Source organism: Schistocerca americana, chromosome 8 (assembly GCF_021461395.2).
Source record: "Schistocerca americana isolate TAMUIC-IGC-003095 chromosome 8, iqSchAmer2.1, whole genome shotgun sequence".
Classification (NCBI taxonomy): Eukaryota; Metazoa; Arthropoda; class Insecta; order Orthoptera; family Acrididae; genus Schistocerca; species Schistocerca americana.
In genome coordinates, this window is record NC_060126.1 from 498,501,383 (window position 1) to 498,521,702 (window position 20,320).

Consider the following 20,320-nt stretch of genomic DNA (forward strand, 5'->3'; position numbering starts at 1 on the left):
GGTACATTCAAACCGTCATCGAACCCATCGTTCTACCATTCCTAGACCGGCAAGGGAACTTGCTGCTCCAACAGGACAATGCACGTCCGCATGTATCCCGTGCCACCCAACGTGCTCTAGAAGGTGTAAGTCAACTACCCTGGCCAGCAAGATCTCCGGATCTGTCCCCCATTGAGTATGTTTGGGACTGGATGAAGCGTCGTCTCACGCGGTCTGCACGTCCAGCACGAACGCTGGTCCAACTGAGGCGCCAGGTGGAAATTGCATGGCAAGCCGTTCCACAGGACTACATCCAGCATCTCTACGATCGTCTCCATGGGAGAATAGCAGCCTGCATTGCTGCGAAAGGTGGATATACACTGTACTAGTGCCGACATTGTGGATGCTCTGTTGCCTGTGTCTATGTGCCTGTGGTTCTGTCAGTGTGATCATGTGATGTATCTGACCCCAGGAATGTGTCAATAAAGTTTCCCCTTCCTGGGACAATGAATTCACGGTGTTCTTATTTCAATTTCCAGGAGTGTATGTTGGTACACAGTGGGATATACTAAATATACATGTAATGAAATGATACGATCATTTTTGTATGTTCCCCTACCTCCTCCAACAAACCCTTCTGGACGGATCCTCTGCAGTTCATGTAGTATTTACTTACAATTTCCTATCTTTCTGACTTCACTCTGTCTAACAACATCACTTGGAGAAGAGAACAACCATCCCACTGGGATACTCGCAAATGATAAATGATTTGGAATGAAGACGGATCGTTCTCTTCTATTCAAGGACCACTTTGTAGAAATAGTGCTCCAAATATCTGCACAAAACAACAGCGTACATAAACTTACAGAAACTACCTGTGGCGCCCAACCTGAAGATTTTTGAGCATTCTTCTTGGCATGTTTCTTCGCCCAAAAATATTCTGCACCAGTAACACAGAATTTTGTACATCCGAAATAAGCGGATTTATCTTTGAACGAGACTGCACGCACAGTAACAGGCTGTCTACTATCAACTCCTGTCAGAAAACTGTACCAAATTATGAGTATATTACCACCACTGACACCCAAGGAAAGTGTTTCAGAGGTATAAAAAAGAAACAGGAAACTGGTTCCAGACCATACCTTGTTTGGACACGAGCCTCAAAGACCAAGAACAAGAGCTTCACGCAGACTACAACAGTTCCTTCATCTCCAGGAGCTCATCTAATAGAACTTTGCCGAGATTCTTTGCCTGAGTCACAACAGCCGACTGTCAGAGTCAGCCGTAGGCTCATAACGTGCCTTATATATCATGCAAGATGCCGAACAGGAAGAGAACTGGGGTGTCACGATGTTAATGCAACCTCCGGATATGTGTCCTCAACAGTGATAATGAAATGTGCCAGTATGGAGACTTGCAGAACCAACAACATCAACTGGTCTGCAGGAATCTGCCGGATACACGAAATATCAATGATCTTGCTGCAGCTAATACAACAGCAATCAAAAGTGCCGGATCCTGGAGAATTATTTTGTACCTTTTTGGGATTGCCCTCTGTATTTTATAAATTCCTGCTATACATCAAATTTTATTGTTATTACTGTCTCTCTATATTTGACTTTTGCCTGTAATTAATGTGATAATTTCATGCAGTGGACAGATAAAATGGATAACATTAATCCCTGAAAAGCCTGATGGAACTTTCAGTGTTACCCATTGTGTCATTTGAATATATTTTGAATACCTATGGTCCTAATACACTCTGTTACAGTACGCCCAAAGCTACATTTGAGGATTTCTCTTCGTTGGTAGATGAATTCTGTTTACCAGCAATTCTTCAATCCAATTACACACCTGGTCTGACATTCTGTTCGTTCATTTTTTTTTTCATTAGGCAGCTATGTCGAACTGTATCCAACGATTTCGGAAATCTAGCAACACAACATAAGCCTTACTGAGGATATCTACTGTCTTTTATGTCTCGCTGACGAACGGACCGAGCTAGGTTTCATAGGATCGTTGGTTTAGAAACGCATGTTGATTTCTATAAAGGAGATTTCCGGCCTCCAGAAATGTTACAACAAGCGAACGTAAAACGAGTTCGGAAACTCCTGATGACCCTTCTTGAAAACGCAAATTACTTGCTCGTTTTTCCGATCATTAGGAAAGCTTGGCTGCTCCATGGACCTGCGGTACGCTGCTGCTACAACAAGAGCAAGTTCTTTGGCATTATTATGTATATACTTGTTGGTATCCCGTCATGTCGAGTGGCCTTTGTTCTGTTGAGTGATTAGAGCTGCTTTTCTAGCCCATGTCACTTATTTCAAGATCTGTCATTCTGTTTTTCGTATCAAGGTACAGTGCCGTCTTCTTCAGTGACACAGTTATAGGAAAAAGTCTTTTAATATCTGAGCCTTCTCAGTGTCCTTCTCCGTTTCGATGCCACTGTCGTCACAGAGGATCTGGACAGATGGATTCGTAAGACTGAAACTTCTTAGGATTGTCTGTCACCTCAGTGGATTGAACTATGCTTTAGAATTCGTTAAACGGTTCACGAAAGCCTCTTCTTGCGACACTTTTGGCTTCGTTTCGTTTTTGTTTGTCTGTGAACCTTTGGCTACGTTTATATTTGACGTGAACCTCTGTTTGCTTTCATAGTAACTTTCTGAGCCAGTTGTTGAATTACGATGGGCTTTCCGTATTTCTCGCAACTTTGCTCGAGACTTCCGTCTCTAACGGGAACTGTACAATACACTCGAAATTTTCACATTGATACTGAGCATTATCAATGCTCTAGATGAAATTTTCATGTTGACCGCTCAGATAATCATAAATCAGCATCTGGTAAGCAGAACTATCTTCGTAGTTTCCAATTTAGAGACATTTTCAGTGATTCGGTTTCACCATTACTAGCAATGATTCCCTGTTCTACGCTGAGTCGAGAAGTTGGTCTCTGTTTGCCACGAGGTGATCTAGGATGTTATTTTAGCTTGCCGGTTCTCTGATTAATTTTCGCACAATGCTTTTAGAAAAATATTACTCGATTCTGTGTCCCTGTTACCCGTCCTAATCACGCGAGTCTACTAGCCATTAGTTGGTAAGTAGAAATCTCCACATAATACATGCTCAGGAAACGTCCGCTAAAGATTCTATAAGTTTCGCCTCAAATACACCGCCACAGCGGCCCCTCCCGCCGGAGCTTCGAGTCCTTCCTCGGGCATGGGTGTGTGTATTGTTCTCAGCATAGTTTAGTTTAAGTTTGTTTAAGTAGTATGTAAGTCTAACGACCGATGACCTCTGCAGTTTGGCATCTTAAGAACTCACACACACAGACACATTCCCACAGAGGCTCCTCGGACAGGGTCTATGAAAGCTTACGAGGACCATGTCTCATCCACGTTTAAGACGTCTTCACCCAAATTATTTTGTGTTGGACACCTGCACCAACCTGATTGGATATTGTATTTTCACGCTTCCAAACAAGTTACTGCCACGGGCCCTCAACTTATCTTCGTGGTTTTTATTCCAAAAAAGAGTCATATTGGTATTATCACCTAGTTTCAGGCAAGTTCCTGTCCCTAGTACTTGGTGGACATTGACACCGTTCATAAGAGAGACTACTTCAAGGGCCTTTCAACAGACGTCCTTGGAGTTAATATTTTCATTTTCTGATCTCTGCTTTCAGATACTACTTTTCTTAATTAATGGGGATAGTTTCTCGTCTGAAATCAATACGTTTCTTACTGGGTCTTGTTGCCTCCTCTATTCCCAAATTATCACATTTGTACGCTACAGATACTCAACTACTCCTGTAGTCACTTCCTGAATGTAGTACATGTGTGAAAATTATTTCAGTACCATAAAAGTTATTTATAGTCATTATACAGGGGGTAACTGGCGTAAGTGTAGGTATGTTAATATGTACGCACGTCATTGTGTTGGTTTTTTTCCCCCTGCATCCAAAAGTATTTCGTCAAACACGTCACAAACATTACGACCTGATATTTTCCGCATGGTCGTATTTGCACCAGCAAACGGACTACACCTGTCTGTATAGACTAACTGTCGTGTATCCACGTGTCGACACTTAAACATCTTATCTGCTGTCCAGCGGAAGATAAGTATTTTTAATGGCTTGCTCTTGCCGCATATAGCTGGAGGTACTACCTAACCTAAAATTTATGACTTGTAACGGCTACAATTACTAGTATGTAAATGACAGAAATACTGATACAATGTTGCTCATTACACTGTTCTGAGTCACCAATACAAATACTTGCACTTACAGAAGTTACACTTTCTTATAACAGAAAACAGTAAAAAGCAACAGTGAAGTCCTAAAACCAGTTAATGACCTTTTTAGAACTGTTAAGGATGAAGGTTACATAAATAATCGGAAGAGTAATACGGATAGGTTGAGTTATTGGGAAATTTCCTATTTTACAAAGAAAGGTGGAATAACACATACATGTATGGGTGAAAACCATGTACAGGAGTCAGAAGACACATGTATAAGGTACTGCGTGTATAAGTCCAAAGACAGCCTTTTACAAACAGTGAATATCAGTGATGTCATGACGACGACAAAGATGACGACGATGAAGATGACGACGACGACGACTTGGGCTCGCTGAGGGTTCTCTGGTCACCTATTGGATGTGGATGGCCACTGACCTCACATGGACATACGTTGTGCCGCTAGTATATCTACTTTCCTTTCTGTCTTCGTGGTATATCCACGAATGATGTAAAAGGGAGGATTTTGTATGGTGCGGGAAGGAAATGTATGTTTACTACATCGACATGGTACGTGGTGATATATTGCTTGGTTGGAGATCACTTTTGCACTCTAATATTCAAGATGCTGTCCTCTTTGGTAGAGCTGTATAACTGAGTAAGAGTCTTTCCGTATCTGACGATATGTATGGACACTTTGCAGGGTTCGATTGCCGGTGCAATATGGTGATCTGTGTAAAATAACTTTTCTTTCCCACTGAAAGTCTCGTCTGCAGAAAGAAAGAAATGGGTGATGGTGCTTCGATACCGGCGGCATCAGTAATTCGGCGGGTAAATTCGATAAGGACCAATCAATATGTTCGATTCATTCACAAGACATCCTGTGTGCTGTCTCTACATAGTGGTCGGAACGTTTGTATGTGTTGAAAGCAGGAAGAGTAACACGTAATGGACGTGGTATCACGTTAGGACCGCTAGGAAGAGTGCATTCGATGTTATTCTGCGCTATTTTCGTATACTGATTCTGTTAGGTCAAGAATTTCCATGCATAGAAGCTGAGACATCACGAAAACTCCTGAAAAAGCGTGTGTTAAGTATTTCTGGGACACTATGCAATTTCCTAGAGTTCGACTTGGGTTTTATTTTAGATAGCCACGTGGCTTCAGTACAACATTGAGAACATTGTTAGATGCGCTTGCGACGGTATGTAGCTACGCGTGACTATGTGTCAGCCACACATCACACATTGTCCATTAGTATCGCTGGGGAGAAAGCAGCTTGTGCTATTCTGCAACGAATTTCTGCGGTGTCGCTCAGCAATTAGCTCTTCACCAGACCGCAGGTATGGGGAGGGTTCACACCAGCAGTGGCAAACACATGCATATGCAGCCCACATTGAAGCGTCTGTGCTCTGCAAATATGTTATCGCCCCTGTCTGGTCTCGTCATCAATGGTGGCTAGGTGATCACGTATTTCGAGAGGATTTTCTCAGGTGTCAAATATGAAGGGGATGCCGCCATCTCATGGTTGAGGAACCTGAATGGGCGTCTATGCTTGGCTTGGGAGTTAACAGCGATGTCACTTCACAGGCCCTGCCTCCAGTGCGGTCCAGTAGAAAGGGGGCAACAGGTGGTGCCTGTGTACGTTGTTCATGGTATTTTGTATGCAGGTCTGTAGGCTGTGCTACGCATTAAATGGACAGTTTAGGAGTTTATTTCATGTCTGCACAACTTCATACTGCATTATTTAGGAACAGTTTGCAGGTCAGTACTGAAATTATTTTGGTAATTTAGGAGTTGTTTACGTGTCATCAGAGCGTTATTTTGGAGTAGTTTATAGGTTTGTAGGCTGTGCTATGCATTATTTGGACAGTTTACGAGTACTGAGAGTGTCTACACATCAGTGTGTTGCACTATTTAGGAGCAGTTTGTGGGTCTGTGGGCTGTGTACTAAAATTATTTCGGTGTAGTAGTTTGCATGTGTGTAGGCTGTGGCATGCTTTATTTTGACAGTTCACAATTAGCAAGCATGTCTGTTGCATTATTTACTAGTAGTTTGCAGGTCTGCAGACTGTGTATTGTGACCCCAAGCACATCAGGGTGACTGTTTAGTGTCAGTGTGTTAAGTGTACTATCTCTCAAAATCCGACCCTAAATAAAATGTTCCACAATAAATACAGTTCACTCATTCCTTACTCTGGCCATCAGCTCAACGCAGGCTGAGTCATTGTCCCCTCCAGACAGTTACCTTGGGTTATGCCATGGATGAGAGCACGCTCAGGTGGAAGTAGTGTGTACTAGGTCAGTTGGACTAAAACCTTGTGGCGGAGACACTGCCTGCAAAATAAAGACTTATGACAAACACTGACAGAGTCCTTTTCAAGCTTTTTTCCCCCACTGTGTTCAGTTATGTCATGGAACACATGACGGCACTCTCTGGGGGTGTTACTGTGTACTAGGCCACTTGGAACTTGGCAAACATGCTGTTTCCTGCCATCTTGGATACCGGTACTTGCATCATCAGCGGATATCATGGTGGCCATCTTGGATAACATCACAGATGGAATGCCCTCTGGCTGTGGTACTGTGTACAAGGTCAGTTGGAGTCCAGACCCTATGGCTATCACACTGTTTCCCACCATTTTCCCCCACCATTAAATCACAGGAGGGATGAGAGCCCTTCTGGTGGTGGTGCTGTGTACTAGGACAGTTGAAGTCCAGACCCTGTGGTGAACACATTGGATGGCTGTACTGCATCAAATTATTTAAATAAAGTCTCATGCATGCAAAATAATGAAGACTTATGTCCAGCACAGGTCAAATTCTTTTCCCACAATTCTCTAGGAGGAAGTGGCGGTCGGTGACTTAGTGGAGGTGACCTTCCTTTTCCCACCATTTTCTTAGGTTAGTAGAGATAACTGTGGTGTGATGCATTATCCTGTTGGAATTTGAATTTCCCACAATTTTTCTAGGGGAGGGGAGGGAGTTATGTTAGTGGAGGTAGCCTAATTGACCTATCTTCCAGCCAAAATTCAAACATCTCGCCAAAATCCGCCATCTTAGATGATGTCACAGCTGCCGTGTTGGATGACGTCATGTGTTGTTGCTAAGTCTACACGCCGCCATCTTGGATGACGTCATCGAAGCCATTTTGGATGCATCTGGCAACATTGCAGAGTGGCTCAGAACAGCCCTTGCCCCAATACTAAGTTATACATGCCAACATCGCAAGTTGAAAATGAAGAGAAAGAGAAAATATATCAGGATATTGAAAGGGTAATACAGTATATAAAGGGATATGAATATCTAATAGTTATGGGACACTGGAATGCAGTTGTTGTATGGGAAGGAGTAGAAGAAAAGGTTACAGGAGAATATGGGCTTTGAACGAGGAGAAAGACTATGTGAGTTCTGTTACAAGTTTGAGCTAGTTAAAGCGAATACTCTGTAAAAGACTCACAAGAGGAGGACGTATACTTGGAAAAGGCCGAATGATACGGTAAGATTGGAGTTAGATTACATCACGGTCAAACAGAGATTACCAAAGCAGATACTGGATTGTAAGATGCACCCAGGAGCAGACATAGACTCAGATCATAATGTGGTACTGATGAAGAGTAGGCTAAAGTTTAAGACATTAGTCAGGAAGAGTTAATAAGCAAAGAAGTGGGATATGGAAGTACTAAGGAATGACGAGATAGATTCGAAGTTCTCTAAAGCTATAGATACAGCGATAAGGAATAGCTCAGTAGGCAGACAGATGAAGGGGAATGAACATCTCTAAAAAGGGCCATCACAAAAGTTGAGAAGGAAAACACAGGTGCAAAGAAGGTGACTGCGAAGAAACCATGGGTAATAGAAGAAATACTTCAAGTGATCGATGAAAGAAAGTACAAAAATGTTCCACAAAACTCAAGAATACAGAAATACAAGACGCTGACGAATGAAATAAATAGGAATTGCAGGGAAGCTAAGACGAAATGGATGCAAGAAAAATGTGAAGGCATTAAAAAATAAATTGTTGTCGGAAGGACAGATTCAGCATACGGGAAAGTCAAAACAACCTTGGTGACATTAAAAGCAAGAGTGATAACATTAAGAGTGCGATGGGAATTCTACTGTTAAATGCAAAAGAGAGAGAGCTTAGGCGGAAAAATACATTGAAAGCCGCTATGGCTGGGAAGATTTGTCTGAAGTGATAGAAGAAAAAACAGGAAACGATTTAGACGAGATAGGGTATCCACAATTAGGATTAGAATTTAAAACAGCTTTGGAGGACTCAAGATCAAACAAGGCAGAAGGGATTGATAACATTACATCAGAATTTGCGAAATCATTGGGGGAAGTGGAAACAAAACGACTATTCCAGATGCTGTGTAGAATGTATGAGTCTATCGATGTGCCGTCCCACTTTCGGAAAAGCATCATCCGCACAATTCCGAAGACGGCAAGAGCTGACATGTGCGAGAATTACGCAAAAATCAGCTTAACAGCACATGCATCCAAGTTGATTACAATAATAACATACAGAAGAATGGAAAAGAAAATTGACGATTCACTAGATGACGATCAATTTGGCTTTAGCAAGGCACGAGAGAGGTAATTCTGTCTCAAGACACGTTCATAGGATTTGTTAATCAGGAAGAAGCGTTCCACAGTGTGAAATGGCCCAAGACGCTCGAAATTCTGAGAAAAGTAGGGGTAAGCTATAGGGAGAGACGGATCATATCCGATACGTACAAAAGCCAAGAGGGAATAATAACAGTGGACGAACAAGAACGAAGTGCTCGTATTAAAAAGGTGTAAGACGAGGATGTAGTCTTTCACCCCTACTGTTCAATCTGTACGTCGAGGAAGCAGTAGTGGAAATAAAGGAAAGGTTCACGAGTGGAATTAAAATTCAAACTGAAAAGATATCAATATGATTTGCTGATGAAATTGCTATTCTGGGTGAAAGTAAAGAAGAACGGATTAGAAAATCTAACGAGTATAGAATATGGACTGAGTGTAAATCGAAGAAAGAAGAAGGTAATGAGAAGAGGGAGAAACTTAACATCAGGATTGATCGTCAAGAAGTTGATTAAGTTAAGGAATTCTGTTATATAGGCAGTAAAATAACCAATGACGGACGGAACAAGGAGGACATCAAAAGCAGACTAGCCATGACAAAAAGGGTATTCCTAGTCAAGAGAAGGCTACTAATATCAAATATCGGCCTTAATTTGAGGAAGAAATTTCTGAGAATGTACGTCTGGAATACTGCATTGCATGGTGGTGAAACATGGACTGTGTGAAAATGAATCGAAGCATTTGAAATGTGGTGCTAAAGACTAAAGTTGAACATTAGGTGGACTGTAAGGTAAGGAGTGAGGACTTCCTGCTCAGAATCGGAGTGGAAAGGAATATGTGGAAATCACTGATAAGGACAAAGGACAACATGATAGCACATCTCTTAAGACATGAGGGAACGACTGCCATGGTACTAGAGAGAGCTGTAGAGGGCAAAAACTGTAGAGGAAGACAGAGACTGGAATACATCCATCAAATAATACAGGACGTAGGCTGCAAGTGCTACTCTGAGATGATGAGGGTAGCAGAGTTGAGGAATTTGTGCCGAGCCGCATCAAACCAGTCAGAAGACTGATGAAAGAAAGCAATTATTGTTGTTTAATATTTATCGTTTCGAAATGTGTTACGGTCGTGATGTTTGTATATTGTAGAACATTCGATTTTTGTATAAAAATCAATATTCTGGAATATTCAATGATTGTATAAATAGGTGCACTCTCCATCGTGGAATTAAATTATGTTCTCACTTTGCAGTGGTGTCATTTATAAACATGCTTTCAGTACCAAGTGTTATACTTGATTCAAGACTCAGCCATCGAATCTGATTATAATTTCGAGGTGACATCTTTTTTTGGAGACGCCAGGTACCATATCACTGCGGTTTCGATAAAGCACCGTAAAAGCCGTCGCCTTCACAGACATGAACCGGAATACATTAGTACACCATTGCCCAGGTTCGAATATTGAGGATACCAATGGATTATTAACAGGAATAAAGGAGCTGCACACCGAGCATCGAGCAGTGATTTTTGAAGATGCTGGGCAAGACTTGCCAACTACATCACGTGGGAAAACATGATGTGTTTGGCAAAGTTGTAGTTTGGCTTGGGCGACAGGTAAAGGTTTTAACGCACGCTAGAGAGAACATATTAATACGAACCATACTAGGAATAACTCCATATTCATAGCAGCAAGCTACGTTAGTGATACTGGACAACAGCTCCTCTATACTAAAAATGCCTCTGACATACTACACAAAATGTGAAAGTGTTATCAAGTGGTTAATACAAAGTACATTGGAATCCTCATAAATGTTACACAAACTGAAACACGTTGCTGAATGACACACTCCTAGCCAGCAGATAGAATTTTCCAGGTACATCTGCAATGTGTGAGGAGTGTTTGAATATCAGAATAAACACATTGTAATATCTTGAAATTTTCATTGATAAAAATTATTATTACATGTGATATACTTTCATGTCATTTCTGTAACAAAAATATTTACTTTGTATTAAGAGTGTCATATTTTAATTGAAGTACAATAATATGGGTGTCCAAGTGTTATTCTTATACGTATAGCTGCCTTTGACAATTTTAGGTACTACAGTCTGAGTAAAGCACTTTGTAAATAAAAGCGTAATTTTTCATCTTTTTTAATAATCTGAACATCACAGGCATGACATGGAATCTTGGTAGACATATATTAAAGTGGATTTCGCTTAATGCAAGGGGTAAAAAAGTTAAATGCGTTGTATTTTAACTCACAGTAAACTTTGGGACCGATACAACGAAACTTCTCCACTTAACTTTACTCTGGCATACCCAATAATGGTAAATGAAGAAACAATGCAATAGTACCGAATGTAACGAAAAAATTTATGTATAATTTTTGGCCGAGCATGTAATGGTGACTTCAAGCTTCCGAAAGTGTCAAAATAGGTGTTGATGATCGAATAGAAAAATAGTGTTGCTGAGGAAAAGATATGACATTTAAACAGGTTTCAGGGCATAACGTCTTTAATCCAGTATCCGGTGTTACCTCTCCCTGTAACGAATAGCTGGCAACTGGAAGATAGACTGAAGGTAATTAATTCAAGTAAGGGAAAGGGAATAGGTTTACAAGCAGACCAAAGGGAAGCTGCAGGCGATAGATGAACCAGTCCTTTTTCTTACGGTGTCGTACCTAGCGCCCTCTTGCAGCCGGCTCAATCGTCGCGGCAGTAGCAACTGTGGACAAAGTAATTTCCACTGGCGAGCCCGGAGCGTGTAAACACGGGCCCGGCCGGCGGCGGCTAAGTGGTGTGTCCGCAGCAGCAGCAACAGCGCCAGCAGCCGGCGCCCGGGTTAACAGCTCGCTGTTTATCGGCGGCTAATGCCGCCTGTTTAAAGTTTCAGGGCCCGCCGGGTTTCCCGGTGGTTGGGGAGGGGGACGCCTGGCGGAGCGGGGGCAGCTGCTGTGATTCTGCGGCGGGCGGCCGGCGCGTCGCTCGGGAAATATTTACAGCCGGAGTTGGTTCGGGTTCGGGTGGCGGCAGCGGTGGGGGGTGTGGGGTGGAGAACGAGAGGCGACGTGCGGCGGAGGGTGTTTGCGTACGCGGCGCGCTGCGCTTTGCACCGGCCCTGGGTCCCCAGCCACGCTTCTCCTGTGTGGGACAGAGTGCTCTCGACCCGCCAGGGGCGGAACCACGCACCCGGTGTGTGGGCCTCCTAACTCAGCACACAAATAAACACCCGCACACATACACACAACTGCCCCCCTCCCCCTCCTGCTACGGATTGCTCGTCACTAGGGTGTCGGCCTGGAAGGAGGCAATAGGCTGTTCTCAAACACAACGCCCCTACCTCTACCAGGGGAGACCGGTAACACGTCGGCATGGTCCATACAGAAGTCTAATAGAAATGCCCGGACAACTTAAATGGGAATTCTTGACATACAATATAACTCTGACACAACTGAATAGAGATTTATATCCAAAGAATATTCTTAAGAATTTATTTTATTTACTAGTGATTGATCAAGAACATAAACACATTTAATCACACTATGTAAGCAGGGAAGTAGTTGCCAGAGAGTAACTGATGAAATCATAACCAAGTTCCTTTTAACAAATCGGAATTTTATTCACTTTAATAGTGCCTCATAGCAGTTTTTAAAAGAAACAGATTTAAAATTATAATCAGAAAGCACCCTCTAAATATCAAAGTTACAAATTATTCAGTGGCAGAAAGAAACAAGTTTTGACTGTATGAGCTTTCGGGCAGAGAACTTCGTCGCTTCCTTTTGACACGGCCGTAGTTACGACCGCTCACAACAGCCTCTGAAAGACTACAATGGTGCAAATCTGAAACACCCCAGATAACTTTAAACTAAGAGCGTTATCAATTTACACAAGCAAACAAACTATGCACCCACGGTAGGAGGGATGGAAATGGTACAAAACACTAACAATTAAAATATTAACCTTGCCACCGAAGGTGCAACTTCATTTTAACTTATAAGAAAAGTCTTACAGTGAAAGGGTGGAACCTGTATATACTAAAATGATCAATTCAATAAAAGCCCATTAAATGCAATCTTATATAAAATTCTACAAGGTTGGCCAAACAATAGTTAAGATGCTCTAAAGTACACAGATACCGCCTCTCGAGATCATAGGCAATAATATCAAGGTTTCCAAAGATCAAAACATATATCAGGTATTACGCCGTTACCCTCCAAGCAATAAATTCGTTAACACACCAAATCTGACAAACATGACAGAGGCAGCTACTGACGTACGGTAGATTGATAGGGAGATTAAATGGTTCAAATGGCTCTGAGCACTATGGGACTCAACTGCTGAGGCCATTAGTCCCCTAGAACTTAGAACTAGTTAAACCTAACTAACCTAAGGACATCACAAACATCCATGCCCGAGGCAGGATTCGAACCTGCGACCGTAGCGGGCTTGCGGTGCCAGACTGCAGCGCCTTTAACCGCACGGCCACTTCGGCCGGCTAGGGAGATTACCGGACAACCCGAACCGCAGGTTGCTCTAACCCGTCCCTACTCCACAAAGGAAAAACGGATCTCCCAATTTATAAACAACCACCTTCCCGCGGGTGGGCAAACGGAGAAGAATGGTGGGACGACCCCAAAGGAAAACGGCTGGTGACCTCACCAAGAAAACAAGTAGAATTTAGGAAGAGTAAATCAAACAACGTATCACGAATCACTTAACTTCTAATAAACTGCGATTTCTCGAGAAGACCTGGCGCAGCACCCCCAAATCGCTCTCCCGAACCGTCCGCTGCCAGCCGCTTCAACGGACGCAGGAAGGCGCGCCAGTCTCCCGTCTCACGGCGTCGCAGCCGGCGGCCAGACTGATGTCGTGGGTTGATTCCTGTTGCTCTCGTGTCGACCGCGAAGCCACTACCCTTCGCTATACGCCTCGGCCCACTGGACTCACGTGGCGACCTCACATACGCCGACGCTCAGGATGGACAAGTCATCTTGTGTCTCAGTGCGCGACCGACCAACCGATCGATCCAACCGCCAATGACCATTGATGAGCAACTCGAGCAGACTGGCGGCCTAACACGCAGAGTCAGATGCAGGAACGAAGCCCCGACAGGGCGACCACTCGCTGAGTTCTCTTACATGCGGAGTGGAAGGACTCTCATTTTGCCGGCTTTAAAGGTTGATCCGAACGACAGACATACTAGCACTCCGAACGACAGACAGACACTAATTGCCTAACAAATGCGGACGAGAGACAGACTAGCAGGCTGGGGACGAGAGGCTGACCCACTGGCGAGCTCATAGTGCCCCTTAAATGCATGTGAACAAGCAACCTATCCCCTTTCCCACCATAGGGAGACACGAAAGCTGCGAATGCCACAACGGCGCCACAGCCAGAAACCGAGGGCGACTGCTTCACTCTACGCGCTGCGGCGCGCTCTTCAAAACAGCAATTTTTACCACTGCTCAACAAGGGTAAACTTAGGCAATCCGTATTCGAAGAAGACCGCACAATCATTATACCCCTGAGATGGATATAAGTTTCCTTGTATAGTTTACAAAAAGCTAGCACCTATCTGAAGTTGCTCACATCACACTTCCCGTGGATATCCTTACTTTTCCCAGGGATATAGGCCCAGGGATACATCTTATTAATGCGATAATCTGGGATTTATAAAGGACAAACAAAAAATTAGAGTAATGATTGTTTTATTACTGTCCGGGTAGGAAAAAAACAAACACCTCTGGTCCCTGGTATAGTCAGCGTTCCCAACGCATTATGTAACAAATAGGGAAAATGAGAATCACTGGCGTAGCAATATCAGTCTTCTCCGGACACTGCTCATCACGAGCCAGAATGCTTTTTCATTTCGTTGTGTTTTGACGACATACACACAGCGTTAGGCAATCCAAACGCAATTTTTAGGACATGTCTTATGAAAAAAAAACTATTTTCCAAGAAATTTTAATTCATCCTTTTCGCTATTTACGTGCATAGCTCAATGCATTCAAATAGCTCTTTGACAGTCCATGACAAATTTCTGTTCGTTCGAATTCCGTTCGTGTGTGTTTTTTAACATGTTGATAGAACCGAGTTGATAGGGGGTGGAGCGGTGAAAAACAAATACCATTTCAAAAATATCAAAATAAAAATTGTACGCAATGTTATTGAGATGCTAGTCAAACGATTCCTTTTCATCAGAGTATTGTCAAAGTGAAACTGTATTTTGTCTGAGCCAAATGTTACTCCAATTATCGGTGTATCTTTATGGATATATCAGTTAATTATGGTATCGTCTTTTAAATAAAAGTTATTGTAATCAACATATTCCGAACTCGAGCATCAATTGATGGTTCAAATGGCTCTGAGCACTATGGGACTTAACATCTACGGTCATCAGTCCCCTAGAACTTAGAACTACTTAAACCTAACTAACCTAAGGACATGACACAACACCCAGCCATCACGAGGCAGTGAAAATCCCTGACCCAGACCGGGAATCGAACCCGGCGTGGGAAGCGAGAACGCTACCGCACGACCACGGGCTGAGCATCAATTGAAATTCTTAATTGTTTCGACAGGCATTTCTAAAAATGTTAAAATTGGGGTGAGCTATGGCCTTATATCAAGGTCTTCAGAGTCCCACACAAAATATGTTACGTCACTGTGTAGAAGACGTGGTTGTGACTTCCAGTGTGCTACAAAATTTGAGACTGAATTCTGAAAGTAGAAGAACATGAGACGCCCGAAAAACCTGGTAGAGTTCATACGAGTAATGAGACCGACGTGGAAACAGACACTTAATTTCAAGATATTTTATGCAGTGATCAATGATGTCTGTAACGTTTCACCTTAACCACATTTAAAACCTAGTACTGCCTTTATAGTCCAAAAAAGAGTCCCCATTTCAGTAAGTCGATTTGGAATCGAATAACTGGTCGCAGTCGATCTATAATTCTCAAAAATGCAATAGAATTAAATCGCACAGCCATTATTGGATATCTCACGGAGAGGTAGTGAGAGTAAGGGAAGAAAGATTAGAGCAAGAACAGTGGGATACACTGAAAGTAATTGGTTTCCTGCTTAGTATGGTATGAAATGGGAACTGAAATCGATGACTTTGTTACAATGTATCGTCCGCCATGTACTGTACAATGGTTTGCGGACTGCACGTCTAGATGTAGACGTAGATAGATAATTATTCTTAATTTCTGAGAAATAGAACGACATCCTCCTGGCGACTGCTGCAAAGGGTTTCCTCGTTGATATTTATCAACGCCTGTAAGCAGCTAAAGGTCTACATTTCACTATAATTTCATGTATTCAAGAGGGTATGACTGATTGTTTGTTACTGAAGGCGGTGAAATTTAATTGCATTATCACGTCTGTACATATTTATTCTGTACGTTTCACTGGTTTCCAAATGCAGTACCGGCAGGAATAGAGGTAGATAACTAACTTGAAATAGGTAAAATCTCCTTAAAATACACCGTGCAAATTGCACAGTGCAAAACCTGACAATTGACCCTAAACAAAAGAACTTGTGATGTTCTCCGCATAACTCGTTTACCATATCTGTGACACAATCTCCATTATTTCCTGGTAGTACAAAACGAGCTGCCCTTCTTTGTACTTTTTCAGTCCCTTCCTCATTCTTACGTCTTAACAGTCCCGTACTGCGCAGGAATACTCACGAAGAAGACGGACAAGTGTGTTACAGGCGGTCACTTTGATTGATTTGTTGCGTCTTCTACGTATTCTAACAGTCAAACATGGTCTTTGGGTTTCCTTGCCCAAAATACTTTCAATATGACGGATCTTATTTACGATGCTCGTGATCATAGGACCTGTATATTTAGTCGAATCGACGATATTTAAATGTGACTGATTTATCAAATAATGACCCTTAAAGGAATTGTTTTGGTATTCATGTGGAGAACATCTTACGTTCTATTGTTTAGGGTCAACTGTCAGGTTTTGCACTGTGGAGCCGGCCGGGGTGGCCGAGCGGTTCTAGGCGCTACAGCCTGGAACCGTGCGACCGCTACCGTCGCAGGTTCGAAACCTGCCTCGGGCATGGATGTATGTGATATCCTTAGGTTAGTTAGGTTTAAGTAGTTCTAAGTTCTAGGGCACTGATAAACTCAGAAGTTAAATCCCATAGTGCTCAGAGCCATTTTTTTGCACTGTGGAGATATATTTTCAACATCATTTTGCGTTACGTTTTGCTCTTTCTTGGAATTTACCAGATGCCCAGCATTATCTGCACAAATTTGGTTGTCTCATAAATACACTCACCAAAAAAAGTTTTGCATCACCCCAGTTCCCAGAACTCCTGAAGATTGACGTTGACTGTGGATATTGCATCACAGACACAGTCCCTTTGACTGTTCAGAGATGTCACTAAACCCGCCCACAGATGTAAACAACCATGCATGAGTAGCATCTATTGGACGGAGGGGGTCCGGCAACCAACCAGTTCCAATCATTCCACCAGGAAGGAGGTACACGGCTCCTGTTGTCTGTAGTTCAACCATGCCTAGACGTTCAATACCGCGGTTCGATCGCATCCGCATTGTTACTTTGTGCCAGGAAGGGCTCTCCACAAGGGAGGTGTCAAGGCGTGTAGGAGTGAACCAAAGCGATGTTGTTCGGACATGGAGGAGACACAGAGAGACAGGAACTGTCCACTACATGCCTCGCTCATGCCACCCTAGGGCTCCTACTGCAGTGGATGACCGCTACCTACGGATAATGGCTCGGAGAAACCATGACAGGAACGCCTCCATGTTGAATAACGGTTATCGTGCAGCCACAGGCCGTCGTGTTAAGACTAAAACTCTGCGCAATAGCCGGCATGATGTGCAACTCCATGTCCGACGTCAATGGCGAGGCCCATCTTCGCAACTACGACACCATGTCGTGCGCTACAGATGGGCCCAACAACATGCCAAATGGACCGCTCAGGATTGGCATCACATTCTATTCACCGAAGAGTGTCGCATATGCCTTCAACCACACAATCGTCGGAGACGTGTTTGGAGGCCACCCGGTCAGGCTGAAAGCCATTGTCCAGCGAGTGCAGCAAGGTGGAAGATCCCTGATGTTTTGGGGTGGCATTATGCGGAGCTGACGTCGGCCGCTGGTGGTCATGGAAAGCGTCGTAACAGCTGTACGATACGAGAATGCCATCATCCTACCGGTAGTGCAGCCATATCAGCAGCATATTTGCGAGGCATTCGTCTTCATGGACGACAGTTCGCGCCCCCATCGTGCACATCTTGTGAATGACATCCTTCAGAATAACGACATTGCTCGACTAGAGTGGGCAGCATGTTCTCCAGACATGAGCCCTATCGAACATGCCTGGGATAGATTGAAAAGGGATGTTTATGGACGACGTGACTCCCCAACCACTCTGAGTGATCTACGCCGAATCACCGTTGAGGAGTGGGACAACCTGGACCAACAATGCCTTGATGAACTAGCGGAAAGTATGCCACGACGAATACAAGTATACATCAGTGCAAGAGGACATGCTACTGGTTATTAGAGGTAGTGGCGGGTACAGCAATGTGGACCACCACCTCTGAAGGTCTCGCTGTATGGTGGTACAACAAACAATGCGTAGTTTTCATTAGCAATGAAAAGGGAGAAGATGATTTCTATTGCAATTTTCTGTGCAGGTTTCGGAACTCTCGGAAACGAGGAGACGAAATATTTCTTTTGATGTGTGTAGTTTATATATACTAGAGAAAGCAGGTCCACTTCACTCTACTTGCTGAGTCACTATGCGACTTAACTTCTGAGGTCATCAGTCGCCTAGAACTTAGAACTAATTAAACCTAACTAACCTAAGGACATCACACACATCCATGCCCGAGGCAGGATTCGAATCTGCGACCGTAGCGGTCACGCGGTTCCAGACTGAAGCGCCTTTAACCGCACGGCCACACCGGCCGGCCAGAGTCACACACATCCCTTCCTTTTCACTAGGTGACCTCTCGTCATTTACTGAAGAGCGTGAGCTTCCAGACAGAAAATCAGGAATTCAATGACACAACGTAACTGAGACGATAGTCCTAGCAAAGCAATGTGGTTGAAAGCCTCATATATGATATCGAAAGCCTTTCTTGGGACTCTATAAATACGGAATCAATTTGAGAACCCCTGTACGCAGTACGTTATATGAACAAAGTGACAATTGCTTCTCACAAAAATGAAGCTTTACAAATCTATGTTGGTTTGATATCAATAAGTAATGTATTTCGGTGGACTTCTTAACGTTGCAACGGAGTATTTGTTTACACGTGGTGCAACATATCGATGTCAATGAAATGGATCTCTAACTAGTGAATTACGTTACTTTTCTTTCGTTAGTAAAGGGATTGTCTCTGTGCTACTTTTCATTCTTCTCCCACACCATTATTACTAGTATAGTCCTTCTGATTTCGTAGTAAATGTAATTAAGCCGCTGCATCATCGATGCACAAGATGCACTCCTAAATTGTTAGCCCACTCAGGAGAGACATTGCCTGTAGAAACATGGTCGTTCTGCTACGACTATGATAGCGTCATGATATCATAGTGCAACATGTCTGGTGACGCTGTGAGAGTTCTGTTGCTTCCTGGAATGACTGAATTATCTTTCGAGATTCGCTTGATGTATTCGTAGTATACTAGTCAGTACTAATCAAAGACTGTGAATGAATTCCACTTCGGTGTGCACCGGCCTACCAAATATATACACTCCTGGAAATGGAAAAAAGAACACATTGACACCGGTGTGTCAGACCCACCATACTTGCTCCGGACACTGCGAGAGGGCTGTACAAGCAATGATCACACGCACGGCACAGCGGACACACCAGGAACCGCGGTGTTGGCCGTCGAATGGCGCTAGCTGCGAAGCATTTGTGCACCGCCGCCGTCAGTGTCAGCCAGTTTGCTGTGGCATACGGAGCTCCATCGCAGTCTTTAACACTGGTAGCATGCCGCGACAGCGTGGACGTGAACCGTATGTGCAGTTGACGGACTTTCAGCGAGGGCTTATAGTGGGCATGCGGGAGGCCGGGTGGACGTACCGCCGAATTGCTCAACACGTGGGGCGTGAGGTCTCCACAGTACATCGATGTTGTCGCCAGTGGTTGGCGGAAGGTGCACGTGCCCGTCGACCTGGGACCGGACCGCAGCGACGCACGGATGCACGCCAAGACCGTAGGATCCTACGCAGTGCCGTAGGGGACCGCACCGCCACTTCCCAGCAAATTAGGGACACTGTTGCTCCTGGGGTATCGGCGAGGACCATTCGCAACCGTCTCCATGAAGCTGGGCTACGGTCCCGCACACCGTTAGGCCGTCTTCCGCTCACGCCCCAACATCGTGCAGCCCGCCTCCAGTGGTGTCGCGACAGGCGTGAATGGAGGGACGAATGGAGACGTGTCGTCTTCAGCGATGAGAGTCGCTTCTGCCTTGGTGCCAATGATGGTCGTATGCGTATTTGGCGCCGTGCAGGTGAGCGCCACAATCAGG